This window comes from Trematomus bernacchii, unplaced genomic scaffold (genome assembly GCF_902827165.1).
Source record: "Trematomus bernacchii unplaced genomic scaffold, fTreBer1.1, whole genome shotgun sequence".
Classification (NCBI taxonomy): Eukaryota; Metazoa; Chordata; class Actinopteri; order Perciformes; family Nototheniidae; genus Trematomus; species Trematomus bernacchii.
Window position 1 is genome coordinate 832,143 of NW_022987786.1, and position 15,831 is coordinate 847,973.

Here is a 15,831-nt window from a genome sequence, read left to right on the forward strand (position 1 = left end):
TCTCTCTCTCTCAGCTCATGATCCAGTGATGAGTGACCCGACAGTGAAGAATAAATATATGTATAACTAGTTCAGTTAGTTCCAGAGGTAGATCAAATAGCTAAGTGTGTTAGGTCTAACTCTCAGTGTATGTGCTCAGAACAGTCTCATAATACACACATGCACACAGAAGGATTCACACTTGTATTTCAGGATCCACACTTGTGTTTTTTCAATGCTCACACAAATGTGTTCCGTTTCATATTCATGTAAATAAAATCTAAATACAGAAAAAAGTTTTACATATGTATTTTTGATCCTCACATATTTGTTTCCGTTTAAACCTCTGCAACCTGCAAACACAAACCGCTTCTCTGTGCATGGATCGCTGTGCATTCGTGTGTGGGTTTTTTGAGACTCCCCTGACGGTCACCCGATTCGTACTTGTAATTTTTTCTATCTATAGCCAATCAGATGTCTCCTCAATTCTAAGCCAATCACATGAGCGCGTCCCCACGAGGGTAGATTTCTTGCGTTCATGACGTAGCGCTTCATGTACGCATTTTGCGCTGTCCGGAGCTGACAGGTCCATGGAGCCTGCCTGCAGGCGCTAATCTCAGGACACTTCCAGTCTCAGTACATTGCCACTTTCCGAACAGGAAATGCACGCAAATACAAGCCTTTATATTATTAACCTCTTAAGCACGGCGGTCCCCCCATTGGACCCCTCCCACTTTTCTTTTTTTTAGACAATGTCTCAGGGCTTCTTACATTTATGAAACTATTAATGTGTAGCACCAGATTAACGGTAAGAATCTAAGCTAACTGAAGATATGAACCATTTTTAGCTAAAAGAAACACAAGAGTAATACCAAGCCTTTGAATTAGCATTTTGCAAAAAAATGCTAACTAATGCTAACGGACTTTTGCACAGCACTCACTCTCAAAATGCCCTTATTACTTATCGTAACTGCACAAACAAGATATCCGATTAAAGCTGAGACTCCACATATTCCATACATGTAGTGTCATCACTGTACGACCCCGAATTTGCGGAGCTTTCAGCCAGAAAAGAGAAAGTAAACAACATCCGGTTTCAAAAATATTACAATAATTACAGCTTACCTTTTTTGATTTGTGATCAAAAGTTGTGTTCAACGGAATAAAAACGCCACTCAAGGTTAATCCAATGTGTCTGTGTCACGTAGAATTTTTTACTGATAATCCATCATCATATTTATGGCAATAAACTGGGTCTAATAGTAGCAGTAAGCTAACGAGAGGCTATGTTCAGCTGGTGACTCGGGACAGAGAAAATGTCAGGAGTTTGGAAGTATTATAAAATTGAAAGCGAAGGCAGTGTAACAGCCAGATGCAATGTTTGCAAGGCGGAGGTTCCGCGTGGTGGAAAGAACAGAGCTACGTTCAACACGACCAATCTAATACAAACACCAACAACAACACGACGAGTACACAGCGGCCACTCAGGTAACGGCACTGAAACAACCGACACTTTCAGAGACTTTTAAAAGGAAAGAGAAACTGCCCCAGAACAGTGAAAAGGCCAAAAAAATAACAGCCAAGATAGCTGAATTCATCGCGTTGGATGACCAGCCGTTATCTGTTACCTTTTTTTTCTCTTAATGCATTGCATAAAGATCGGATCGGGAAAAATCGGTATCGGCAGATTGTCAAAATCAAATGATCGGAATCGGATCGGGAGCAAAAAAAGGTGATCGGGACATCCCTAATTTTGATAATTAAAAATATATATTCTTGTCTGTGGTTGTTTTTGCATTCAGGGCATACAAGAGGTGTAACATTATTTTAATACCAAAACTATATTGAAATAGAGTATAGCTTGAACAGCAACTAAGTAGCTGTAACATTACTGGGTTATTTGGTGATAACTACCAAAGTAAAGTAACTTCAGACGCAGACGTCACGTAGCTTCTCAGACGAGAGGGGTGGCAACGAGAGTGTCACGTTACTTCTCTCGCGGCATAGTTCACGGCATGGTAGGCAACGATCGATACGATTGTCTGCTCAGTGAGTTCGTTCATTGGCACAAATCACACCTCATACTGTGCACAGACAGGGCTGCTGTTAACGTCGGTCTGTACAGCAGCCCTGCGCTAAAACAGCTGATCACAACGTTCACACGCTCTGCGGTCACGAAGCTCTGTACTCCACTACCACCCCTCGTTGACATACGCGAAGCTCTGTACTCCACTACCACCACCCCCCCCCCCCCCTTGACAATCGCGAAGCTCTGTGCTCCACCCCCCCCCCCCCCCCCCCTTGACAATCGCGAAGCTCTGTGCTCTGTACTCCACCCCCCCCCCCCACTTGACAATCGCGAAGCGCTGTACTCCACCCCCCCCCCCAAAGCACTTTTATTTCGAAGGCAGTCTTTCCAGACCGCTACCGTAATGCATAGGATATTCGCGCACCACAAAACAACGCGGATGCTGGCTTGACTGTGTTTTCCGAAGTGGAGGTGACCGCATTGATTGGTCCCCTTTAACTTGTAATGGAGTATTTTCACAGTGTGGTGTTTGTACTTTTACTTCAGGATGTACTACCTGCAGCACGTGCTGATAAAGTGTCTAAAGTGTTGTTAATGTGATAAAAAAGTGCTACTGAAGAGTTTAAAGTGTTAATGGAGAGTAAAGGGAACAGACCTGGTCTGTGTATCCGAAGCTGAGGCTGTAAAACAGCGTCCAGTAGTTTCTGGAGTCTCTTGTTCTCCTCTTTGGAAAGAGACAGCTCCTCCTCGAGCTCTGCTATTGTTTGTTCAAACAGAGCAAATATCTCTTCAGTAGTGAGTCGCTGCTTCTTCAACGACAGCAGCATTTGGACTTTACTCATGTTTCCTAGATCAGGGGTTCCCAACCCCCGGTCCGCGGACCGGTACCGGGCCGCAGAGGTGTTACTGCCGGGCCGCGAAATAGCTGTGAGTTTATCGTAATATTTGCAGAATTATAAATATATAAAAATATTTTATCATAATATTTTTTCAAAAAGTGTTTAATTTTCGCACCTATGCCACCAGTCATATTATTTCATCCAGTAGCTCGTGCACACGAGCATGTTACCGGTGCGCCAAGTAGGAAGAGGAGCGCACAGGAGACAACCGTTTGATTGCAGACTGTTATGTTTATGTGGGGAAATGGTGGTGCATACATTATTTGAGATATATTTCAAACTCGGACTTCATTTTAAGGACATGTCGGCCAGGGGTGTAGAGCTATTTGTTTAAGCACCGGATTGGCAAAACAGAAGAGTAAACCAGTCTGCCTTGATCTATGAATTAATGTCCGGGACTCTCACGATCTGCTGCCCGCAGCTGCTTTATAGAAGGAAACCCTCCTTCACTTCTTAAAACGGCTGCAGCATCCGGAGGCAGCGGGACGTATACTCCGCTTCTGAGAAGTGCAGCACCAGTATGACTGTGTTTAACTTCATCAGAACAGCTTAAGAGTGACTGCAGGCTGCTACGTGTTAACCACACACACCTATACACACACATCTACACACATCGAACTGCCCGATTACTCCCCCTTTTATTAGTTTTATGAAGGAGATGTCCAGTCAGTCACCAAGGCGCATGATGTGTGTGTGTATGTGCTCTGCTCAGCTCAGCTCTGTGTGTTCGGTGTGTTTGTGTCTGTCCGACACCGGCATTTGTTTTCAAATGTTTATGAACAGTAATTTACACACATATGGCTAACTCCATATATGCGGCTGTTCCCAAAATAAATTAGTTTAATCTTAATCTCGATGTAGTGCTAATGCTGTCGGAGTGCACCGGAACGAACGACACTATCATAATATCTTCTGAAAACAAATGCCAGTGTTCATAATGCGGCTTCTCCTCGTTTTCCCAGCATTCACTGGATTATCCGTAAATCATACAAACAAAACCAAAACGTTAATTTATCTGTTTTCCCGTTTTGGTTTAAAAACTGAATAACGTCGGTTTTTTGGTTTTCCGAAAAACCAAAAAATGATACCGGTTCTTTTTTAAACTTTGTTAATATGTTTTGGATGCATATTGTTCTAGTATTTGTTCAGGCTGTTACATACAATTAGCCTCTGTTGCTACCTGCTGGTGGTGAGTAAATATTAAAATCAGTTAAAATTGACAACCGGTCCGCGATTTTTTTTTAATGTATCTGCCGGTCCTTGGCACAATAAAGGTTGGGAACCCCTGTCCTAGATCACCTTTTCCTGCAGACTCCGTTAAACACACCGTTTCTCTCTCCATCAAACTCTCAATCTGACTAGTGTTGCTAACGTGTTTCCAGCTAGCATGCTAAGCTAGCTCCTATAGTCCGAGGTAAACGCTCCAGAAAAAAGAGCACAGAGTCCATTCAGAGGTTGATCCAGACACACAGATGATGGATCAGTAGTGCTGGAGCTCACACACACTTTCTCAGGAACAGAGATGCGGCTTTCACACCAGCGCTTTTCCCTTTCTAGCTCCGAGCTAGAGCTTTTCTGGTTCAGCTCCGGTTTCCCTTTTCTGCTCCCGCTTTGTTCACACCACTCAGAGCCGATGTAAGTACCATATGTGTTCCATGTGTTCGCCCAACCATATGTGTTCGGGGTCCGTCGGTTACCAATGACGTCACGCATTGGCTGTACGGTAACCCAAGAGGACATTTTACACGGTCAAATTCCGAATGTATTGAAACTCCAGACTCAACGTAAGAGCTTGAGCCTCTTCGGGGGATGCTAACATTTAAACATACACTTCATTCTTTACTTTGTCCGTTATTATATGTAGAAGATATTACTTTTTTCTCCGTCATGTTGTTTCCATAGCAACAACTTCAAAATAAATAAATCTAAATAGATGTGTGTTCTACACACCAAAATACGTTATTTGAACACCCCTCTCGATCGATTTACAAAAAAAAATAGTATGGCCCGCCCTAATACACCAACGCAGTTTTTAAAGATATACATTTTTCAACACAGAATCATTTACCAAATTACACCATATCCATGCTGGTCTTTGATGGTCTTTGCTGGTGAAGCTGGTCGTTATGCTGGTCTGCCGGCGCAAAACCAGCATGGACCAGCATGGACCAGCATGGACCAGCATGGACTTCATGCTGGTCCATGCTGGTCCATGCTGGTCTTTGCTGGTGAAGCTGGTCATTATGCTGGTCTGCCGGCGCAAAAACCGGCAGACCAGCATGGACCAGCATGGACTTCATGCTGGTCCATGCTGTAACATGGTGTGAAAGAAGTAATTATGACATGACTTCAAAATGTAGCTTTTTACTATTTTCGACCATATATAGCAATTTTTCATGTTTATCTTTACAAATACAAATGCATTTTGTTTTTGCGAATCATTGATCTATTCCATAAAGAAAAAATACCCCACAAGCAATGGCATTACGTAAACAAACATTTAAAGAGTTAAAACTCTGATAAATGTAGAATTGCAATGATATAGGGTTGAAATAAGGAGTAATAGCATATAGAAAGCTTATATTCTTGCAATGCTATAATGCATTTTTCAAAACTATAGACCTTTAAAAAGTCACTATGAGACATGGTCCATCTACATTGGCACAACCAACCCCCTGGCTCATTAACTAAGTATAGTTTATAACCTCAATTATTGAGTTATACATTCATATGTTATCAATTAATCTGTTCATTGCTTTTACGATGATGAATAGCTTAACTGTTATTTTTACACAACAGTAAGAAAATACCAATTCAAATGTCCAGAGGCATAGACATTACATACACAATGATATAAAACAGAAAAACAGCAAATCCTCATATTTACAAAGCTGGACTTATTTATAAATATTGTTATTGCTTCATCAATTGTATTGATGTAATATCTCAAAGTGAGAGTATTCACAGAGAGGCACAACTTAAAGATCAGACAGAATGGCCGTTTCTCAATGTCGAGTACACCTGCTGCAGAGCCACTATTTCAAGTATACTACGTCATCGAGTGGCGCCGAATGCTGGGCATTTAACATGCATTTAAACAGTCATTCGGCGCCACTCGATGACGTAGTCTACTTGAAATAGTGGCTCTGCAGCAGGTTTACTCGACATTGAGAAACGGCCACAAACTGACTGAGCAGCTCCATCGGCTCCTGTGTTGTGCACTGTTTGGGAAACCTAACAGTGAAGCTGATCATAGTTCTAGCTGGTGCTTTCAGGAATATTACAGCTAAATACAAGCTACAGTATGACAACCATTGAGCAATACTACTCCCTCTCATGTGCGTTTGGAAAAGCAACAAATGTGCGTCTGTTCACCCATTTTTTAAGTCATGAATTTCTGCTCTACCCTGTCACCTGTTTCTCTCTCTTTAGAGTACCAGGATGTAGACAGAAGCTGCAACCAAAAGTACCCATTAAACTGTGTGGTGTTTTCGGGTGTTTTGCATTGTAGGTCTTGCCTTTGAGTCTACACAGCAACGAAGTCCAACAGCTTTGCTGTTCACACAGGTTCCATTTTCCCTCCAAGACACCTTTGGATGCCAATGTTTTTGCCTGATCAACAAAGGGTCTGAGAAAAATAGACACGACAGACTCATGGGAACCAAACCAAAGACCTGTAAGCATTACATTCTGGAATCTTTGTGCTTTGTGACGTGCAACAACATGTGACAAACAACAAAAACGTGTGAGTTTTAACATGTTTATTTATTGACTTTTCATTCCTGTATGGCAATATTTAAATAATTAAAGAATATCTTTAGATAAAAGTAATTTATTTGCCAAAAAAGAAACTTGGATATTCTAAACTGATTAGTATAATTTAATTGTTAAACCTTATCTGTGTTGCTAGAGTTCAAAACATTGCAAGCATTATATATCTATATACGACGTCTACTGCACACAGACAAAATATGTAAGAGAGATGCAGTCTATGGTATTTACTATACAGAGCGGGAAGTGCGTGAACCGCGGGAAGCTGAGGTAGACCTCAGCTCACGCGCTTCCCGCTCTGTATAGTTACATTCGCTCTGTGATTGGCTGAGAGACAGGAGATGTTCGACTGATCCAGAGATCTATAATAGAATTTCTATTATCGGGCTCTGGACTGACCCACACAGCATGTATTTACATCTCTGACAAATCTGGCCCACATCTCTTCCCGGGGGCGCTCCAGAATTCCCTGTCCCCTCCTGATCCTCTCCGGCAATGCTAAAGGCCCCAAGTCCACCTGGGTTGTCCAGGTCTTGGTTTAGGCGAGCAAGGAACGTTCCGGGGAGTGGGGTCTCGCCTGCCTCCAGAATTCTCCCCAGAGTAACAAGTGTGACTGGCACCTAAATGTGGAAAAAGACAACAATATAATAGGATGGATAATGCAAATAACTGGGAGCATCAAATGCATTTATTTGTAATCTACCTGCTTCTTTATGTAGAATGTATATTATAGGGCTCTGGACTGACCCACACAGCAACCACATCAAACCATCAATTAAGCAAAAATGTTTGCCTACGTTAAATACTTGGACGACGGAGTTAAAGAAATCGTTCCAACGTCTTATATTAAGGACTCCAGAAACAGTGCCTTCAAATGGGGAATCCCAATCCATCTATCCAAACTATCACCATTAAGTGAAACCTCTCTTTTCAAGAAATGTTAGATTCTGATACAGAATCCCACGAAAATATTGGAAGTTAGCACATGGAAAAATAGCAGACAGCTTTAGAAAATAATGTATTGGCAATGCAGCAAATCTTATAATATAAGCTGTGTATATTTTGTGTCTGAATATTGTGTATTATACATTTTTATTTTTCTAACAACCATGTAAGCAGCATTGTATAGTACACAGGCCTATAGTATAGGCCTTTGTATTAGGCTGTATAGGATATAGGCTTTCCACTGTAACACAGGTTTCTGTTTAAACACATTTCAAGGGCTACTTTTGATTCAGAGTAATCAAACTCAATAGAAATAAGTTATTTCTATTGAGTTTGATATCTGTTGCTCCTATCTGTTGTTCTGCTACGTTATAACGTACAGAACAACAGATATGAGCAGCTGTTGACACCGCCAACAACTAGGGGGCAGCAGAAGCGCCAGAGTGAGTGATTGACGTTTGAATGAGAGAGAGTAGATGGAGACGGAGGCTGCGTTTCACTTCTCTTATTTTTCATTTCCTCGCTCCTCGGTCTCGGTCTCACCGGAAGTTGATTTGTCTGCGCCATCTTGAGTAGCGTCCCAATGGCCTTATTTTTGCCGGAGGACCGAGGACTGAGGAGCGAGGAGCGAGGAGCGATAATGAAGGAGCTATAATCGAGGAACTACCAGACCATCCTTCGATGAAATCCTCAGAGACTCGCCCCGCCCCCTTATTGTGTATCGCTCACTGATTGGACGATGCAGCGCATGCAATGATCTGATGCTTCTTGACATGAGAGCAGTTTCCCAGCGGAGTGAAGAAAACACATGAAACTCACGGGACTCACTCCTCAGTTCATACTGTGTTTTGTTTCAATGAATGCATCATTCAGTTACAAATATGTGATATATCTGAACAACAAAGTGCTCAAAAATCATTTTATTCATTTATTGGAAACATTTTCATGATCGCTTTTTTCGTTTTACATTTTCATTTATTGTCATTTCCATTCAGTCAGTCATTAAGTGCTATTTAACATGTTAATTTGCTACATATCCACACAAACAGACAAAGTGTGCAATCCAATGAATGTTAATCTAACTGGGTTTTGATAGATAACATATCTCTCTTTCTTCTCTCAATTATTTTATTTCTATTGTGCACTCTAATCAATATTAATCTAACTATTGTTCGTTTATACATTTTAAGAATGGCGTTTATCTTTTTTGAGAATGAGTTCTTATTTAATGTATTTGGGTCTACAACAGATGATACAAATGTTTGTGTCAGTAAATGTGTACTAACAGAGGCGGGGGTGTTTGTGAAAATAACGGGGACAGAGCTGGCTGCTGTCAGACGATCAGCTGTGCAGCGTCATCACAAACGGACGTCGCTTCACGTGACCCTCCGGAGGAAAGGACGTCCCATTGCTCTTAAAACTCATTTCCCTGCTTCTCGTGGTTTCCTTGCGTCTCTCCATGCTTCCCTGGTGGGAGGGACTAGTCGCAGGGAAACGACGCAAGTGAGGGACGCAAGGAATCCATTTAACCGAAGTGAAACGCAGCCGGAGTGTAAACAAAACTAGATAGCAAATATGGAGAAGGAACGTTATGTTTAATCACTTAAAGAAACACCCTTTTGAGACGAGGACACTGGAGGGAAAGCTGAGAGTAAAAGAGCTCGGACCTGATCAGCCTGACATAGGCAGGGCAGGAGTTGTACAGAGGAAGGCAGTACACGCTCTTTTTCAAGGAGCTGGTTTAGCAAGAAGGCTAACTACCTGCAGCAACACCAGTGCTATATTGTATGTTCCCCTGCCTCCCTTTTTCAAACGTCAGGATCAGACCAGTCTATGGACCAGACCCAGCATGGATCCAGACAGATGTGAGTGACTTAAAGCACATATCAGAAAAAACTAAAAGCATGAACAAACTAGAGTCCACATGGATGATGCTATGCGACTAGCCATGTTTAGGAAAGTAAACACAGCTGTCCAATGAGGGTACAGGATAGGGATCACTCAGTAGCCTAAGCATAATAAGGAGGTTGACAAAAACAGGCACTAAAATAATAGACTGTATCAAGTGCTGTGTGCCTTTGAGCTAGCCCTGCGTTGTAATATGAGTTTGTGTATAAGTTTGCTTACATTTTGGTTCCCCCCTGGAGAAAAATGCACCAGCCGCCACTGCATTACATAATAAGATGATTGACATCGCTTCATGCTATAATGACAGCTCTTAGAAGAACATTCTAGAATTCAAGATTCCAGAGCAGTGTCTCGTGCGAAAAAGAAATAGGTAGCGCGTGAGGCCAAGAATGTGTAAAAGTAATCCGTTCGGCCCGAAACATCTGTCAGCCAGGATGTTTGCTTATGTGAAATACACGGACGGATTTAAGGCTATTGTAGCTACCTATAACAAACATCCAAAACTTCAACCTAAAAACATATCAAGCGGACATCCTCTATCCCATTCTTTGGGAAGAAAACATATTTCAACGGCCAGGTTCTGCTTGTGAAAGGTACGAATAATTAGGCTACCTTAACATTAATAATTAATATGCGAGTAGCCAACGGCTTATTCTAACCGTTAGACTCTAACGGCCAGTGGCGACTGGTCATTAGGGGCAGGTGGGGCACAGCCCCACCTAGTGTCAGCAGAAAGTATTACAAATAATGATTACAAAAATGCAAAAAAAAAAATATATATATATATAAAATATATTTTAAGATCATGTTTAATCATCTGATTCGTCTGTACATTGCTGTTTTAGTCTGTGTTCTTCTAATTAGTGTGTCTACAGTCACAGTGTGTGCCTATTGAGCTGTTTAGAGCCATGTGGGACAAAACCTGATTATGCCCCTTCCTCTCGCTGTGAAGTCAATGGTGACTGTAAAAACTACACTGCGCATGCTCAGAGTATTTTGTAATGAAATGTGTGTGGCAAAAAAATAATGACCAGAGGGGCATGGAGCTACCATCCCCACCATACTCATCTCAAATCATTCAGAGCTGATTGGCTGTAAGTACGTGTGCCGCGAAAAGTGTGCTGTGTGAAGAGGAGACGAGAGAGCTGCAGTGGTGCGTCCTAAAACCAGGAAGTAAGCACAAAAAAGCAATGAGATTTCTCCAGAGGATTTTAGAAAATAGCTCGAAATAAGATCTGTGGGAAACGTACCTGTTAGATAAATGCACGTTTTGATTAGCCGGATAACATCCACATGTCTACCCTACTTATATAATTTTTTTATCATAAATCTATGGATTAGATTTATGATAGACTTTTGAAACTACAAGAACATAAGGAGGACTTTTACAAAAAAGTAATAGAAATTTTTGTCCAGGAGGATAGGCAAATGGACTTCATCTTCAAGTCAAGGTAAGACCGCCATTTTATTGAAAATGGGATCTTACTAAGAGAGAACAATTCAATATTTAAATGATAAAATGACATTTTTTGGGTATCCTTTTGTTGAACTGTCCGTTTAAAATTAATCGAAGCATCAGACAAAAAAAGCTTTTGAAAATAATATTATATTTTGGTTTAGGTCAAAATATAATATTTGTAAACCTGAAGAGTCAGTGCCAGTGCCTCACCAGCCATGAACCTCACTGCACGTCACTGCAGAAGCTTATATATAGACATCTAAGTTTTTTGTGCCCCACCACTTTTGTACATATAAAAACGCCACTGCTAACGGCTAGAGTATGCAGACTTATAAGCCGTATATATATATTTATATATATATTATATGTTATATATATATATATATATATATATATATATATATATATATATATATATATATATATATATATATATATATATATATATATATATATATATATATATATATATATATATATATAATATATATATAATATATATATATATAATATATACGTTACTAGTACGTTAAGATGGCTTACTCTAACGGTTAGAATAAGCCGTTGGCTTACTTTAACCTTAGAATAAGCCGCTTACTTTAACGGCATACTCGTTACGTTGACGTAAACTACCGAAATTAAAGTAAGGTAAAATCATTACCATGGACATTAAACATTAACGTTAGCTTCACTTACCTTTTGACAGAAACCCAAGAGATTGAGGACTCAACATCAAATCCTCCAAAACGAATCAGAGTTCCAAGGATCCAAGAAGATGTAGTTGATGTTGATCATTGTGAAGGGGAATCCACAGAAATGGATGCTCTCAAAAAGAAATCGGTATGTTTTTCTTATTTTTAAGGAAAATGTTCTGAAAAATGCATCTTCTGCTTCTGCTTCTTCCTCTTCTTCTTCTTCCTGGTGCATGCTGGGAGATTTTCGGAGGGTGAAAGAAAGAGAAGACTGGTTGTGGACTTGAAGGGAACGACTTCCTGGCCTTCCTGACATCCAGGAAAAAGGTGAGATTCAAATCCATTTTAATGCCAAAAGTAAGTTATTGTTTTTAACTTTTTAAATATGATTTTTTGGGGCATTTCTGTTTTATTGGAAAGAGGCAGTAGAGATGTACTGGAAACAGTGGAGAGGGAGAAGATGCAGCAAAAGGCCCAGCCGGATGGTTGCTGCTCCGTGTGGAACGTGTTCTCCAGTATCAGGTAAAGCACCAGTTATTTCTGAGTCTGGATTCAGCCTTTGGAATGTCATTTCCAACAGTGCATTGTAAAGACTGAACGATTTCAAGCTTCACATGATTTGGTCTTTTACTTTAGAGGATGTTTGTCACTGAACTTCTTTAATGCTTAGTTTTTGGATTGATGATATTGTTTTGTTCTTTATTTTTGTAGTGAGAATCACTTTGCAATTGTGTAAGTGCTATATAAATAGTTATACTAATATTATTGTTGTTACCATCATTGCTATTATTAACAATGTTTTCTTTGTTGTCTTTCTTTATCGCTGCAGAAAGGATCATGCCAGCCCACATCAAACACCTGATCAAGAACTTGAGAATCTTCAGGCAGAAAAGATGAAAACACCTGTTCAAAGTTCCAGTTCCCTGTACATCAAACGATGCCTGTCCTCTGTTCCACATGTCTTCAGTCAGTCCTGGACCCTATGACTAGGACACTAGTTCTACCAAGGCTTAATAGAGGTAAGCAGTGGTAGGAGAGGAGTTATCTTTGTATTTAGGCTGCAAGTCGACAAAGGTGATCAGATGCTGATGCTAATAACCATCCGAGTCATTTGATATTGATTGTCTGCTAATACCGAATCCTGATCCGATTCTTCTATTTCCCAGATAATACAGCTGCACAATTACAACAGGAACTAATCTTTAGACGGTTAATACAGAAGGTACATTTCATGTTTGTGTTTCTACCAGTCATAGGGTAACAACAGATTTGACTGGTGGTAGGCTAAAAGGCTGGTTTGTTGATCATTTTATTTTTCATTACATTATAAAGATCTGCTAAATTGGAGGATTCCAAAGCTGAGCTGGAAGGGGAAGTCTCCACCTACAGGACAGCACATCTAAACATTCATTTGGATAAACTATTAAACCAGGTATTTTCACAAAGTAAGTACATTTGTTTTTAAATTGCAAGCAAATAATAATGACAGTCTTGGATCGATTTTGCATTTGAACTTTCATCAGCAACTGCAATAAAAGAAACAGACAAGATGGCAGTGAAATGTGTAAACAATCAGCCCATCAAGATATACGCATATGAATTTATACTATTGTTGAAATGTTTTTGTCCTTTCTTTGTCTTATTCACATTCTGTAGAAGAACAATCTGAGACCCAGTGTGAGCCTGCACCCTGGACACCCACACACCCCAATAATCCCCCTTCAAAGAGCGAGCCGCATGGGAAGGTATATATTATTTCCATAGTGGAGCCTTTTTATTTTTGCTCCTCAGTCTCATATTGGTGTCTACCTTTTATGTATAGGCTACTGGACACATTTGATGTTTCAGATTGTTGTCATTCACTTGCAAGGGGAGATTCCAGTGCGTCCAGAGGTCTGGGCAAAAATAAAAAACAACACAAGGGACTCCATGTTCGTGAAGGAGTTGGCTGTGGCGTTTTGGGGCACCGACACCTTAGGGGAAAGGAGCCTGACTGGAAAGGAATGCCCCACCACCAAGACCACCAGGCAGCCCCTCACCCTGCAGAAGCTATGGGGTTTGAAAGGTATGTTCTTAGCAGCACTAGCAACTTGCTCTTTGTGAGATACCAAGTTCTTGGTTATTTGAAATGTAATATTGATGATGTAATAATTAAAACTAGGGATGGGTACCGAGCCCCGGTATTAACGGGGCCCCGGGGATGAATTATTAAAGACCGTGGTACCGTTAAGGTCCAACGTTAACGATCTTTTTATCGGTAATGGAGACGTTAAAAAAATTGATGTCATATGTATTATTGCTACACAAACATTATATCGCAGTCTTACTGTCGCCAACTCCGTTTCTAATATGCAAAAAGACTACAACATGCGTCTATGATTTATTTTTGATCTTTCCAATCCAGACGAGAGATATCTCTCCCCTGTCTGTGTGCGAGGGGGCGGGGCAGTTTACACACACACACACACACACACACACACACACACACACACACACACACACACACACACACACGTATATATTATGTATGCTAGCAGCAACACACGGAGTTAACTCAATGATACAAACATGGGTTAATGATTAGAGGTAACTGAGTTATTTATTTTGTTAAAGTTTCAGCCATTCTGTTCACAGTTCTGTCATCACATCATTTAATACCATTTGTTAAAACATTGTTGTTTCTTATTTGCTTCAAGCATGGCTGTACGAGAAAGACGTGGAGGACCAAGAAATGCTGGCCAGATTGGCAAAGACCGGAAGATACATAACAGAGAAACATAATGGATATTAACAAGAAAAAGAAAAAAATACTTTAAACATTTTTTTTTATAATTTCTTTGTTGCTATTTACATTTTGAATTATATTTGTTATTTTTAAATCAAATGCATCTATTTTAGATGATATATTTATTTAGATGTAGGTTTTTTTTGAAATATTATTGTATTGTTAATGTATAATTTATTAAATAAAAATACTGTTATGAACACAATACAATGTCTTTATTTTGATAGTTACCAGAATACATTGTATATTTAATACTAACATAAGCTGGTGATAGATAAATGCTGGTATGCCAGCAAAACCAGCATATGTTGTGTTTTGGTCGCTTGTATGCTGGTCTATGCTAGTATGCTGGTGACCAGCAAACCAGCATACTATGCTGGACCCCAGTATGATCCACCAGCATGGACCAGCATGATCCACCAGCATGGACCACCAGCATGGACCAGCATGGACCAGCATGGACCAGCATGGACCAGAATGGACCAGCATGATCCACCAGCATGGACCAGCATGGACCAGCATGGACCACCAGCATGGACCAGCATGATCCACCAGCATGGACCAGCATGATCCACCAGCATGGACCAGCATGGACCAGCATGGACCAGAATGGACCAGCATGATCCACCAGCATGGACCAGCATGGACCAGCATGGACCACCAGCATGGACCAGCATGATCCACCAGCATGGACCAGCATGGACCAGAATGGACCAGCATGATCCACCAGCATGGACCAGCATGATCCACCAGCATGGACCAGCATGGACCAGCATGATCCACCGGCATGGACCAGCATGGACCAGCATGGACCACCAGCATGGACCAGCATGATCCACCAGCATGGACCAGCATGATCCACCAGCATGGACCAGCATGGACCAGCATGGACCAGCATGATCCACCAGCATGGACCAGCATGGACCAGCATGATCCACCAGCATGGACAAGCATGATCCACCAGCATGGACCAGCATGATCCACCAGCATGATCCACCAGCATGGACCAGCATGGACCACCAGCATGGACCAGCATGGACCAGCATGGACCAGCATGGACCAGCATGATCCACCAGCATGGACCAGCATGATCCACCAGCATGGACCAGCATGGACCAGCATGATCCACCAGCATGGACCAGCATGGACCAGCATGGACCAGCATGGACCACCAGCATGGACCAGCATGATCCACCAGCATGGACCAGCATGGACCAGCATGGACCAGCATGATCCACCAGCATGGACCAGCATGGACCAGCATGGACCAGCATGATCCACCAGCATGGACCAGCATGGACCAGCATGGACCAGCATGATCCACCAGCATGGACCAGCATGATCCACCAGCATGGACCAGCATG

At 41.3% G+C, this 15,831-nt stretch overlaps 1 long non-coding RNA gene across 3 annotated transcripts; it reads left to right on the forward strand.

Annotated features, from left to right (window-relative positions):
• The first annotated feature begins 9,095 nt into the window (after positions 1-9,095).
• Positions 9,096-14,529, forward strand: LOC117497528. Of its 3 annotated transcripts, none has more exons than XR_004557421.1 (9): positions 9,096-9,488; positions 11,697-12,009; positions 12,103-12,204; positions 12,512-12,701; positions 12,849-12,904; positions 13,015-13,127; positions 13,339-13,427; positions 13,531-13,747; positions 14,379-14,529. It is a non-coding gene; the product is annotated as an uncharacterized LOC117497528 (long non-coding RNA). The 3 variants fall into 3 exon arrangements; XR_004557423.1 differs by having other exon boundaries at positions 13,553-13,747; XR_004557422.1 differs by lacking the exon at positions 9,096-9,488 and adding an exon at positions 9,520-10,124.
• Positions 14,530-15,831: the final 1,302 nt, after the last annotated feature.